Raw genomic sequence first — 14933 nt, 5'->3', positions numbered from 1 at the left:
TAAATTCTTGCCAAAACAGATGTTTTTTAACTATTCTGTCAGTCAGGTACTTGCGTGTCTGTGCGTTGCGTTTCGGATCTGTCAGTCAGCGCGAATCTTGTTGATCTTAATAACTTTTTAACATAAATCAGTCCCGAACTTTATCTCTCTTAACTCTTTAAACATCAAGCAAGTTCTGCATTTTATTTTCAAATTCCTGCATGTTTTTAAACCGAAACCAAGATGTCAGACATGACACGCATCTTAGTATTAATCATTTCACTCTCAGAAAACGTATTAGATGTTTAATTAATAGAGTATTTGAAAACATCTTTTAGACAGAATGGGTAACATAGGTAACACACATATGTGAAAGACACAACGCTTAAAGCGCTCTCAAGTTCAACGCACATAGGCACAAGCTGTACGAGGCTTTGAAAATGAGAAGTTTGTTTTCCATGCCTATTATTAATGACAATCAAGTTATTTGTCTTTTTTGATAAAAAAGTGTGTATTATTTTTAATAAATATTTACAGTTATTTAAGTTATAATTATAATAAAAGCAAAAATGCATTTAAAATTGAAAAACATATTTAATGCTAACTTTACTTACAAATTCAGAAAATATTTTTTACAGTGTATAAATAAAACGACATGAAGGAAGTTAATTCAAAATGTAATTAATTGCACATTGTTTAGCTGCTAGTTTTAGCAGCTACCAGTGACACAGACTAGAGTCAAGAAATTAAAAACCACCCACCCCCAGGTCTGCCAATTCTTTGACAACCCCCAATGCTAATCGATCACCTCTCAGGGAACCGGTTTTTCAAGTTTTCACCAGCGTGTGGCGATTCAATTCCCACCCTTGCAGTTCCTTTGTTTAAATGCAAATCTAGGCCTACTACATACCCTGTAAGTTATTTTAAATGAATGTTTATAACTTTTAAAATTAAGTGGATATCGGGTAACGTAATTTGACATATGTTGATATAACCTGGGCTTTCAAGTCCCACGCATTCGCCATCATGAGACACGCGCATTTCTGTGAGTTCACGGTCACACGCCAAACCGTGTAAGCTATTTCTCACGCTGAGAAGTAAAATAGAACTTTTCCTGCTATACAATTAATAAAGGAGGTGCTGGTATACACAGAGCATTTCTGTCAAGTTTAGCAGTACGGTTTTTAGGTGTGGTCAACTTTACGTAGCCGACAAGCAGATAACATCAGAGTACCGCGAGAAATAAGGCGGAGGAGGTTGGTTTCAATCGCTCTCGCGGTACTCTGATGTCATCCACTCATGTTTGAGTCTGTATCAGATGGAAATACAGATTTTGAGGAACAACTTATTGTTTGGAGATTGTCAATGGACGTTTCTTAATGGTAAGTTTGTTTTTTCAGTATGGACCAAAACGCCAAATGCATTAAATAAAAATTTAGTAATACTGTAATGTCTTGGCATGATATGTCTTCAAAAATGTTTAAAAATAAACAAATCAGTTGTGCGAAACTACACAGAAATATTTTTTAATGAAACATATTCAGTGGTTTCAGTGCCTCATGGTGGGGTTCAGTTTACCCCATCTGGTTCACTTTGCCCCACAGCCACCATTTTGGGAAAACTGCCTAGCTTAATAATTAAGGCTAATCTTTAGCTAAATCATTCACATGGTTATATACATTAGCCTATCACCAAGAAATTATGGTTGCTTATACCTGTATTGGTCACACGGCTACAAATCTGTATGGTTGCCTAGATAAAGGGGGTGGGTCAACTTACCCACTGGCTTATTTTGCCCCACTCTCCCCTACTTGGTATTGAGAAACGGCCATTGTTTACATAAGCCGGAGCGCGAGCTACAAACTACAGAGCGAGTGCGCGGGTGCACAATGGTGAAAGAGCAACACACGATGTAAATAACTAAACCAGTGCTCCCAGTACCGACACTTTATATTTTAGCGTACTGGGTTCCTTCACTTTCTTTTGCGTGCCACCACTTCTCATGTTGCTGGTACTCTGCTGTAAAGAGTCAAAGGGCGTTTCTATGTGGCGCTGCGCAGACAGTTCGGCACCGAAGACATCAAAGTACCGCGAGAGCAAGTCGAAATGTTACAAATGGTCCGACTTTACCTTTGCTCTCGCGGTACTCTGATGTCAAACGCCGACCAGTCAGCGCCGCACCATTTAAAGTCAAATACACAAAGCGTCAAGGCCTGGGCCCGGTTTCCCAAAAGCACTTATGAATGAACGATTACTCCAGAGCACTCGTAGATCTACGATGATTTTCAAGTGCAACTTAAGTTACGAAGCTTTTGGGAAACAGCCCGTAATTCTAAGATGATTCGTACGATCGTTTTTACTACCTACTTAGCCTTAAGGGCGATTTAAGGGCGATTTATAGTCGTGCGTAGGTCCTACGGCGTAGCTACGGCGTAGGCTATCCGTAGCCTGTGCGTAGCTCTGCGTAGCCTGACGCGCACCTCACAAATTTTCTAACAGCGCGTCGGCTCTACGCGGACCGTAAGCGCTGTGATTGGTCCACCAGAACCCCTCCCGTCAGGTAAAAAAACTGCGTCATAGGTATTTCCGTTTGAGACGGTGAAAACAAAGACGAGCCAAGTTGAGGAGTGATTTAACTCAAACTGAAACATAAGTCGCTGTTTATTTACTTCCATCATTGCTGGTCTTCTCAAATTATACACAACAAGTTGCTATTTCTTCTTCGTTTGTGGGTTTACTTGCTTAGCTTCTTCTTCTGTGACGACTTCTGCTGCTACTGTGGTTACACGCGTGATTACTGCCAACCAGCGGTTTCGCGTGTGTTTGCACGTCGACGCGGACGGTGACGCACAAGTATAAATGAAAACCGACGCGGAACCTACGCCGTCGCTGCTACGCCGTAGGACCTACGCACGATGATGCTTTTGGGAAACCCGGCCAAGGTCATGACTTGCACATTGTGTGTTGCTTTAGTTTAATATAAAGTGCTCATTTGGTTTGGTGTATTTTGAGTGTGGCAGTCATTCTATTAGCCCCAATCAATCACAAATCATCGCTTCTCCTATTTTTTAGTAGGTGAACTGAATCTAATCTGCTGTCATCTGCAGTTATATTTACAGAGACCAGTATTCATTAGATTTTAAGAACTTTTTTGCCACTTTTAAAACTGTAAAACTAAATAAAAATATCATATGATATGCCGAATGAGCATATAAACATATGTTTTCAGCCCCGCCGCTCCCATAACGCGCATCACGCGCTGTGCGTAGGGCACCAGGTGCTGATAGGGCACCAAAAATAAGCCCTAATTAAAAAAAATTATAATGCTGATAGAGTTTCATAAGCCTATAGAAATATTATCAGGCAATTTTTATCCATGTATATGTTACAAAAAAGGGGAAACGAGATAATTTAATTGCTCTAGTATAGAAAGTATGCCCCCCAGCCTTTGATGGTCCGTGCCGGTTGATCGCGCGGGCGCCTGACGAAGTTTGACAGAGGCCGTTTCTCAATCCGAAGGCTGCTGCCTCCAGAGGTCGCATTTCTAGGCTGGATACATCATCAAAACTTTCTTATTTCGTAATATAAACGCTTATTAAGTTGACTATTATTCTTAGTTAATCGTAAATGGTTGTAATATGCTTATGACTTGATAATGTAATGTTCAGTTAACTGAAATAAACCAGGCTTGATGACGTATGCCGCCTGCATATGCGACCTCGCGCAGGCTGCAGCCTTCGGATTGAGAAACGGCCAGACAGTAGGCAACTTTTAAAAATGGCCCCGAAAAGACAGCAAAAGTCAGGATCGGAAAAAATAAAAAACTTGCGGATGATGCGCGTGCATCACTTGCAGGTAAGTCCATCATGTTTAATCAATCCTAATAAGGGAAATGTGCATGGGCTGCAGCTGCTGCTAATCGGAATGCCCCTCGAACGCGCCTCGAACTTGCTGTGCTGACATCAATGTTAGCAAACTATGTTGTTATAATTTATAAATTTAGTGCAAGTTAAATTGATATTTTACTGTAAAACATTACCTATGCATATGCATTTTACAAATAACTGACGCCAGCTGTTACTTTCTTTACTACGTTTCTTTAGATATTGAACAGTATTTTATTTTGTGGTTTATTTTGACGTGACGGTGGTTAATACTTTCTCAGTAAAAGTTAACGTTAGCAGTCAGTGCACATGGTAGGCTAACAATTCCTGACTGTTAAATATATATAAATATAAAATGTCATCATGTATGATATGAAGCAAACATTACTGTGACACTTAGTTCTCTAAATCTTTGTTTTATTTAAGAATACTGGGTATTCTTGTTTATTATTGATGTTTATTTAATGTAATTTATTTAAAGTGACATTGTACTTGGGAAAAACATGTCTGGATTATTTTGATAATTTTTTATTTTGTTATTAGGGTTTCGAGCACGAAGTGCTGAAAACCTATTGTATTTGTCTGTTTTATTAGGGGTTCAAGCCCGTAGGGCTGAAACCCTATTGTATTTGTATGGATTTTTATTGTTCTTTTTATTATTTTTCTTCTGCCGTAGAACGGATCGTGCAGACCAAACCGTAAGGCCTAGAGACTTGAGACTTGGCCAAATAGTAGGACCCAATTTGGGGAGAGGTTGATAGAGTATCAACCCGATTGGCCTATAGGTGGCGCTATAGCGATAACAAACGCGTTGATGCTCATAACTCCCACAAATCTTGTCCAAATGTCAAGTGTCTTATATCACTGGAATCCTTGCGTCAAGACGAACAAAACGTATATCTCCGATTTCATTTCCGTCATGAATTTTTTTTCGCTATTTTCGATTTTGTCGAAAAAAATAAAAACGAACTAGTCCTAGGTTTTTTGTCCGATCGGAACCGTTCCAGTGCTGTAATATTCCTTGGAGTGCGAATATCAAAAGTTATCAAAAAAAAGTTGAACTTTATACTCGTCGTCGTCAAGCCACGCCCAAACGCCCCCAATGGGCGGAGCCTCTTGGACTTAAATGGCTATAACTTGGGATTGGAAAGAGGTATCGAAACCAAATTTGGTACACATATACAGCTGACTACTCTGGGGTCACTTGAAAAAAATTGCGCCGCTTGACCACTAGTTGGCGCTATAACACCACCTCAACTTTGAAGGTCTGTAACTACAGAAATATGGGACCGATCAACTTGACATTTGGCACCGGTGCTCCTGGTCTAGGCTACTATCTATGTGTAAAAGGAATTTTGCGTAGCTCAAAAAACATGGCCGCCATCAGCCAATCAAGAAAAAGCAGCTATTAGACAGGGTTAACGGAGGCCGATCCAAACGAAACGTGGTGGGCCTGTTTGTCTCTTGGCCATGAAGGTCTGTGCAGAGTAAGAAAAAATTCGGCCTCCGGGAGGCGCTATCGCGTTTTTTCAGTGTTTAAGTGATTGTGTATTATGCAGTGTTTCAGATATCAACAAGATCTTTATATCATTTAATAGAGCTACATTTAATGAACAACTTTTCCTCAAGAAGCACTTGTCTCAGTCGAATCGTTTGATAGATATTCATCATTTTCTTTTAAACCTACTTTTGCGAACTAGTCCTAGGTTTTTTGACCAATCTGAACCAATCCAGTGCTGGAATATTCCTTAGACCCTGATTATCAATAATTATCAAAAAAAGTGGAACTTTGCACTCGTCGTCGCAAAACTACAGTCAAAAGTACGAAGAGGCGGGGCCACAAATACTTAAATGGCTATCATTTATGATAGGAATGAGATATCAACATGAAACTTTTTACACATATGTATAGACCCATGCTGAGGTCACATGCAAAAAATTGCAGAGATTGTCCATTAGGTGGCGCTATAACCTAAGAACAAATAACCATAACTATAGCATATTTATATGACACATAAATATTTGTCTGACCTACTTGTTATTTTGCACATAACAACTACTTTCAGGTTCTTATAATGGTCTATGAGGATAATTATTTATCTTTGAAAGCATGCCACTCAACAGCCAACCAGTATTAACCATGTACGAGTCAAGCCTAATTATGTGTGATTACAACTAAACTCATGGGACTGTTGGTCTTATGTTTCCAAGTGTCTGTGAGGATTTTTAGTTCATCTTTCTGAAAATCGTTGCATCATACAGAATGTGTGCAAGTAAACAGTTCTCTAGATCAGTGGTTCTCAATGCTTCAAATAATCAGCACAATAGTAGAGATCTTTATTAACTGAACTGATTGTGTCAGATGAGAGAAACATACAAAATGTGCAGAGCAGTGGTCCTCCAGAAACGGAGTAGAGAACCATTGCTCTATATGTTTATGTTTATATGAAAAAACTATTTTGTGAACTAATACTTGGTTTTTCACTCAACAACACTAAAGCCAATGCAATACAATTTCCTGTAGTCTGTGAGCAAATATGAATGCCAAATTGTGATCACCAATTGTACATCTTATTCCTTTAGTTGTTTAATTTTGAATTACAAAAACAACTTTTCAAAACTACTAGAATTTTTTCAGTCAACCACAATAAAATCAGGGCAGTACATTTTTCTGTCCTCTGTGTGTAAAGGTATATCAAATACAAAATGTAATGAATTTGAATACCTGCTGTTGTAAGCATAGATTTCATGTGATGTCACACATTGGTGCAGGTGCCATTTGTACGACTGAATTGCAGCACGTGTGTTTAAAGGAACTCATAAAGATATGGATTAAAGTTTTTCATTATCCCCATTTATTTACATCAGTAGCATTAGGATTCTATTTTACCTTCCATGACATAAACGTGTCCTGACATTATGTATAATACAAAGTTGTTACATTTTTATATGTTCTTTTTCAAATATTGCACCAAAAATTATCATGTGATAATGCAATTGGTTATTATTCACATAAATGACCTGCTAGAACTCAACTTAATAGCAGCACTTTATGAAATTTAACGCAGACAAATGCTTACCAGCAAATCTTCTGCAAATCTACTAAATAACATGACATTTGTTATTGACATAATTTGATATTGAAAACATATCTGGATCAGTTATTTGTTGGCCCAGCCTAAAATCACATGAAAATAATTGCAGAGCTATACCACTATTTGACAATTTAACATGACAGAGCCTAAACATGTTTCTATTAAAATATGTAACTTTGCTTTATTGTTTCCAAATCCAAAAATTTGTATTCTCTTACAATAACACAATAAAAGGATTATATGAAAAATATATACTCTCTGGGTGAAACACAGACCCTCATTAATATACTTAAAGAGTAACTAAACCCTAATCCAACTTTTTTTAGTTACTGATCTGTAAGAATGATGGTTTATTAGTGCTGTTCATTGATTTAAGTAAGTTTTTTGACATTTGGATATAAAGTGTTTCAATACTACAATATATGGTGTAAAACCGTCTGAGTGCTGCCCTCTTCAGGTTGAACGGTGGCTACTGTAGTTGAATTTTCCTATTGGATGTTGGGTCCAAAAAATGACTCGTGACGTAAGCAGGTTCAAGCTTACCACGCCCTTGTTACGATCTCACCACACACTTGGTACGAGCTTAGGTCGTACCCTCTATCTCGGTTGGGATCTGCCTATTTTTCTTGCATTTTTCAAATATTGCCAGTGGGTGGAGTCAGTCTCTGACCAGGGGTTTAGTTACGCTTTAAGAGCATGCTTATCAGGATTTGAGGTAAAAATTTGTCTATCGTTATTTACTTTTCAATATTCAAGTTCAAGGTCAAGTTTCAAGTTCAAGTTTCACTTTATTTATCCTTAGAAAGGAAATTTAGTGTGCAGCAGGATATGTAAAAAAACAACTAAAAATACTACCAGATGCCATCATCAACAACAACATTGTAGACACAATAGACACACATCAACACATCAACAACACAGCAAACAATGGGGACACTCCTTATCCTGTAACTAATGACAAAGACCAATACACTCTACAAGTCAATATGTCATAATGAACATAAGCAGAGATAATAAAATAATAAATAAACATTTACTATAAAAAATTACATAAAATGTCACCTAAGAGAATTCAAGTTCCTAATAGCCACAGGAATAAAAGAATCTCTGGCACGTCTGGTTCTTAACATAGGTATCTTAAAACTGCGACCTGAGGGGAGCAAATTAAACTCCCCAAAAAGTGGATGATCAGAACAATTAAAAATTTGCTTAGCCTTCCCTTGGACCCCTTGATCATATATGTTTTGCAACTGTGGTAGCTGTACCCCAACCACCTTAAGGGGATCGCACACCGGCCGCGCAGCTCAGCGCCGCGCAGCGCCGCGCCGTTCTAAAAAAATGTAACACATTGTTTTCTATGAGTGTACGCACACCGGCGCCGCCAGGTGGCGCCTGTCCGCGCCATCCAGCTGTGACTCAGGAAGTTGTTCTAATCCCTGTCGCGCCACAGAGCGCCACTCACATAGTTTAACATTAAATAACATCATAAGTGTCCCACATCATTAACGATTAACATTGGCTGCTAATGTATATTTTACATTTTGAAGTAGACGCTATCTGACGAAGCTCGCGCTATTTAATGTGCACTTCCGGTTTACAATACCTCCGAGTTCTCCTAGGCGCGACGCGACGCGGCGCTGCGCGGCGCTGAGCTGCGCGGCCGGTGTGCGATCCCCTTTAGACGCAGCATTTACCAGCCTAGCTAGCTTACGCTTATTGTTCATTGAAAGGCCACTGTACCAAGCCACAATACAAAATGACAAGACAGATTGAATATTCAATACTAATTTTATGTTAAATTAATTGTAAAATGAAAAAAATTATTTTAGCCAGCAGATGGCAGAAGGTCATCTTCTGCCATCTGCTGGCTAAAATGATTATTTATTATTTAAAATGTATACTCAATGAAATTGTGTTCACAGGTTTCATCAATGGATGCATGATTTAACTTTATGAAGTCATTTGTTATTATGTTAAATAAACATTTCATCAATCATTCTTACGGTATCCGTTTTTACAGTCAAGTGACGTTCTGACAAAGGCGAAACATTTAAATAGGTTGATGAACTCTTGAAGGACATCAAGCATATGGAGATTGTTCATTTATTTCAAAGTCTTATTTCCTAACTCTGCCATTTCTGCTTCTGTGTGTAAATGCATGTATGTGTGTTAGCTTATTCTAAATCATTGCTGTGTTATAGGTTAGCCCTGTGAGACTTATTTCTCTATATCAGAACATCATAGAGAAATTGTGGTGGGCTGTTTTGTCTCATGTTAACAATTTTTGAAACATTTTGTGTGGCAAATCTTGCAACGGCATGCACCACCTCAATTTCTCTTCAAAAAATTTACCTAATTGGTAACATGTTAGTATTTCATATTCTAAGTATATTTAATAACAATGCAGCAAATCTAAACAGGCATGCCCTTAAAGGTCTTAAAGGGTCATATTATGAGTTTTTTTAAGATGTAAAATGAATCGTTGGTGTCCCCAGAGTGTGTATGTGAAGTGTTAGCTGAAAATACTCCACAGCTAATTTATGTTAAAATTGACACTTTGTAGGCCTGAGCATAAGTGTGCCCTTTTTGGGTGTTTCATTTAAAATGCAAATGAGCGGATGAAATGCAAACACTGATCACAATGATGGTGGTTTGTTGTAATTGAAACTCAATTGTGCTCTCGATTATTTTATTTTTTATCTTTTTCACGTTTTCTAGGTTGATAAAAGCACTGGGGACCCAATTATAGCACTTACACATGGAAAAACTCAGATTTTCACGCTATGACCCCTTTAAGGTCCCAGATCGCTTGAACCCCGCTAATCGCTGCTTGCAGCTATATTTATTATTATTTTTCCGCCTTAAAACGCGTTGCCCAGCCCAAACCGTAAGTCGTAGAAACTTGCCACATGGTCATCTGGTTGTATATTAGCAGGCTACTCAGATACAGTGAATCAGCCAAATCGGCCCATAGGTGGCGCTATAGCAATGCCTGACGCGTTTGGGCTCATAACTCCTAAATCGGACATCATACACTCAAGTGTTTGGTATCATTATAATCCCTAGCTCCAAACTTAAAAAATGTATATCTCCGATTTCATTTCCGGTATGCAAATTTTTTCGCTAATTTGCATAATATGCATTTCAAGCCAAAATGAACTAGTCCTAGGTTTTTCGCCCGATCGGAATCGTTCCAATGCAGGAGAAATCTGTGGAGTGAGTAGGTAAATAATTATCGAACAAAATTTGAAATTCCGCTTCAGGGTCACTAGGGGGCACCAAAACTCCATACAGGAAGTAGCCTATCGTCACTGAAATGGCTATAACTCGTGAACGATTTGAGATATCTTAACGAGGTTTGGTACACATATGAATCAGCTCACTCCGGGATCACAGTAAAAAAGATGCGGATTTTGGCCACTAGGTGGCGCTGTAACAGGCTTGAGATCGGGAATGGCTATTACTACACAACCGTTAGCCCGAAACACTTAATATTTTGTATTGTATGTCTTTGTGCAATGTACCATGAGGGTCTAGAAGGACATTGGCGTATCTTCAAAAACATGGCCGTCGTCGGCCAATGAAGGTTGAGGACTGATTTGACAGGGTTAACAAAGGTCGATCGGAACGAAACGCACTGTGCTTCTTTGTGTACTGCTCCTGAAGGCCTGTAAGAATTTTGGTGTCATTTGGCCACTAGGGGGCGTAATACCGTATTTCGGTGCCTGTATCACGTGACGTTTGACGTACACAAACAAACATGACATCATATGATAGATCGGCTCATGACGAAAAACTTTGCCTCTGGAAGCGTTGCTGTCAATCAAACGGTTTGTGAGTTATTGGCAATAACATTCAAACATACTTTTGCGAACTAGTCCTTGGTTTTTCGCCCGATCTGAACCTAACCAAGGCTGATTGATTCTGTGGAGTGTGACTATAAATAATTATCAAAAAAAATTTGAAATTTACATTCAATCACGCAAGGAGTGGCCAAAAACCAAACTGGGCGGAGCTTAAAACATTAAAACGGCCATAACTCGAGAGTCGTTTGAGATATCATCACGGGGCTTGAATCATATTTGTAAGCCATCGGTCTAAGGCCGTGATATAAAAAGCTCGCAGATCGGACACTAGATGGCGCTATAACGGGGAAAATGGCACTAAATACTGTGATTATGCAATGGTTACAACTTTCACGCCTATAATTTTATCTGTGGTAAGAGATTTTCATGGGAGTTGTTTTTTTTTATCATCCTGAATTGTTTCCAAGTCCTACGATACCAAACATACCAGGTTTTGCCTTACGGTTAGTTCTGCACTGCAAAAACTGTGCTTACAAAACATGCGTGAATAACTCCGCGAAGGTTATTCCGATCGACTCGAAAACACCATAGGAAGAAATTAACTTTACCTTCTGAACAAAAAACTCTATTGGCGTTATGTTAAAATTTCCATCAGAAATGGCCGAAAATTGCAAAAAACGAAAAATTACATTCATTTTTTGTGTTTTCTACACATAAATGGTTATAAATCCGCTATGAAATGACATTTTGCTACCAGATTTGATATGCTGATGTCTGAGCAGAGTCTGAGGCAATACAAAGAAAATTGTTTGCCTAAACCAGTAGTTGGCCTCATAATTGAACAAAACCTTTGACATTGAGTAAGCCTAATGGTCATACAATTGTTTCTTCACTAAACTAAAGTGAATAGCCGTGATACTAGCTACATGTAACACAGTCATGACCCGAGGTTGCATGCACGAGTTATAGCGCCACCTAGTGGTTATTTGTTATTTTCACTTAAAAATAGTGCAACCTTACATCTAAAATCATGAGTCATCATAGATTGTGCCTTTCATGGCTTTGAGTATAATCATTGGTGGATTGCAGTTCACTCCCTAGCAACCAATGAGAATACCCTTGCAACCATTTAGCAAGAGCTGTATCTCAGTATCAGAACATCTTAGAGACATGGGGTTCGGCTATGACGACAACTATGAACAAGTGTGTCTGGTAGCTTACTTTTCATCATTTATTTTGTACAATGCAGCAAATCTACTCAGGCATGCCCTTAAAGGTCATAAGATCCCAAATCGCTTGAACCCAAGCGAATGACTTCACATTAAGCACGTGACATGTTTGTCCTATAGGTGCATGTGTGTTTAAGCATTCATAGTCTGTATGAACTGTTTCTGACCATCTCTTTCGTTTTTGTGGATGCTGGATCAGCCTGGTCGACGACGTCTGACATCTTTGATGTGCTGTCCACTGTAAGTCTTTGCGGTCTGCTGCGCTGCTGTTTGTGTCGTATATGCACGTCCGCAGTCTGTTTGAACCATTGATGACCATACCATGACTCAATGGCCTTTTAGTTAAACTAAACACAGCCATTTCTGAATTGTATGTTTCCGTATAAATCTGAATAACTTATTCTCGTTAACAAATTATCCTTATAACTTCACATTAAGGACATTACATGTTTGTCTTATAGGTGCACATGTGGGTAAGCATAAATAGTCTGTATGATCTGTTTTTGACCATCTCTTTCGTTTTTCTTGAGCGAGGTGGTCTATCATTCATTGTGTCTGTATTCGGGTGCAACTCCTCAGCCTGGTAATCGACGTCTGACGTTTTTGACGTGCTTTAATGCTCGAAACCCGGCAATTGCTGCTTGCAGCTATATTTCTATTTAAGTTTGTTATTTTTTTCTATTTTGCTATTCTATAAAAGTTTGCACGTTCAAATTAGTGTGTGTTGGCTAAAACTGTGAAGATTTTACTTTCTGCTTTTAAGTTATATGTTTGTAAAAAGTTAAACTGGCAAAAACAAAAGTTTTTTTTCTCAGGGTTGGGGTGGGGGGCATTATAAAGGAATTATGCTTAGGGCACCAAAATGGCTAGCAGCGGCACTGGTTTTCTTGTTCGCTCCACGGGTTTAAACGCCGTTTTTTTTTTTTAAAGAATAATGTTAAAACTTTATTGGTGGTGCTTGAGAATAATTTATATTGCAGAATAATTTATAAAGCATTTTAGCGCAATATAAATGTATCATATTGTTATTCTTTATATAAGAGAATACTCATATATTTTTACAACACGTTTAACTTTAAAACATACATATAAAGATGCTTAGTACAATAGCTTTGCTTCCGACAACAAGTTTCTGTAATAAATCAGTAAATCAATCACAAAATGTTTTGACAGTGCCGAATAAAATGCTTGTCAATTCAAACAAAGTTGAAAGGTGTATAAAACCGCTTGAATTAACAATATCTGAACTGTGCTCTTTTGCATACCTCTACTTTTCTCATGTCTTTCTTTATACCACCTTTATCTCTTTAAAATATTGCTACTTTTAGAAATAATTTGTTTGCATTTTTTTGTATACTGCACACTTTATTTGCATCAACTATACCCATAATAACATTTTCTACGTTTTTCTTTCAAAAAAGATAAACATATTTATTATTGTCTTAACTTAAAACTTTGTTTTTTTAATTTATAAATTAGATTATATATAAATAAGTTTTGAAAACTGTTGAATGCGAATGTCTGAGATAAGATATCTGGAAGGAGACACGGCGTGTTTGTCTATATAGCCACATGTTATTAAATTTATTATTTTACTCACACATTTCACAAAGTACAAATTGTAGGTGTAAATATTCATAAACTCAACACTTCTGAGGTGTTTTCCGTCCGTAAAAGGCGCAGTTTCTCTGTTCGCTATTTTATTAGATGTAGCATACACTTATAATATAATATACATTTTAAATTAAAATGTCTGTTCTATTTCTAATCATTTATTTTGGTTTGACCAAATAAAAAAACATAAGTGACATCAGGAGATTTTATTAAGTTAATTAATACACTTTTTATATAAATAAGTTTTGAAAAGTGTTGAATAGTTCTCACAAAAAAGCGTACAAATGACACGCAGTGTGATTATCGTGCAAAAGATACGCCAAATTCCGATTTTGCGTGCATATGATACGCCAGTCCTCACTTATATGGCGAATCGTTTCGTGATGTTTTATTTATTGTTTTCTCATTTGTTTTCTGTTTTTTTTTACCATTTCCGCTTGGGTTTAGGGTTAGAACAACTTTTTATTATATAAAAATGACATCCTAACCCAAACCCCAACTCTAACCCCAACTCCAAGCGACCATGGCTTAAATATAGATAAAAACATAGAGAAACCTGTAAATTAAATAACCTGCTTAAACACATCTGAAATCTAACCCGAAACCCAAGCGAAAATTGTTTAAAAAACAGAAAACAAATGAGAAAACAATAAATAAAACGACGATTCGCCATACAAGTGAATGGGAAGGACCGGCGCATCACACGCACGCAAAATCGGAACTTGGCGCATCCACCGCACGACAATCACACTGCGTGTCACCTGCACGCATCCTGGTGAGAACGGGTAGGAGATAAGATATCTGGAAGCAGACGCGGCGTGTTTGTTTATAAAGCCACATGTTATTAAATTGATTATTTTACACACACATTTCACAAAGTACACATTGTAAGTGTAAATATTCATAAACATGTTTTTTTGTATGTAAAAGGCGCAGTTTCTCTGTTCGCTAATTTATTAGATGCTGTATAGCCTACATATAAAGTCAATTTTGAATAAAAATGTGACATTAAGAGATTTTATAAAGTTATTTTAATCCATTATTTTAATGATATTTACAAAGCTGGATATTTTTACAGATATGAATTACGGCTGAAAGGATTTAAAAAACACAACACTGCCTATATGCGCAAAAAAGGTATTATTAAAGGTATAAATATAAATATGTAAAACTAAATAAAGATATAATATGCCAACTGTACAGTATGTAAGCATAGGCCTATGTTTTCTTGTTCGCTCTGCGTGGGTTTAAACACTGTTTTTCTAAAGAATAATTTTTAAACTTTATTGGTGGTGGCTGAGAAGAATTCCTCTTTCCATATGTAAA

Source organism: Misgurnus anguillicaudatus, chromosome 12, assembly GCF_027580225.2.
Source record: "Misgurnus anguillicaudatus chromosome 12, ASM2758022v2, whole genome shotgun sequence".
Taxonomy (NCBI): Eukaryota; Metazoa; Chordata; class Actinopteri; order Cypriniformes; family Cobitidae; genus Misgurnus; species Misgurnus anguillicaudatus.
The sequence above is the reverse complement of the archived record's forward strand: the minus strand, read 5'-3'. Positions refer to the sequence as shown.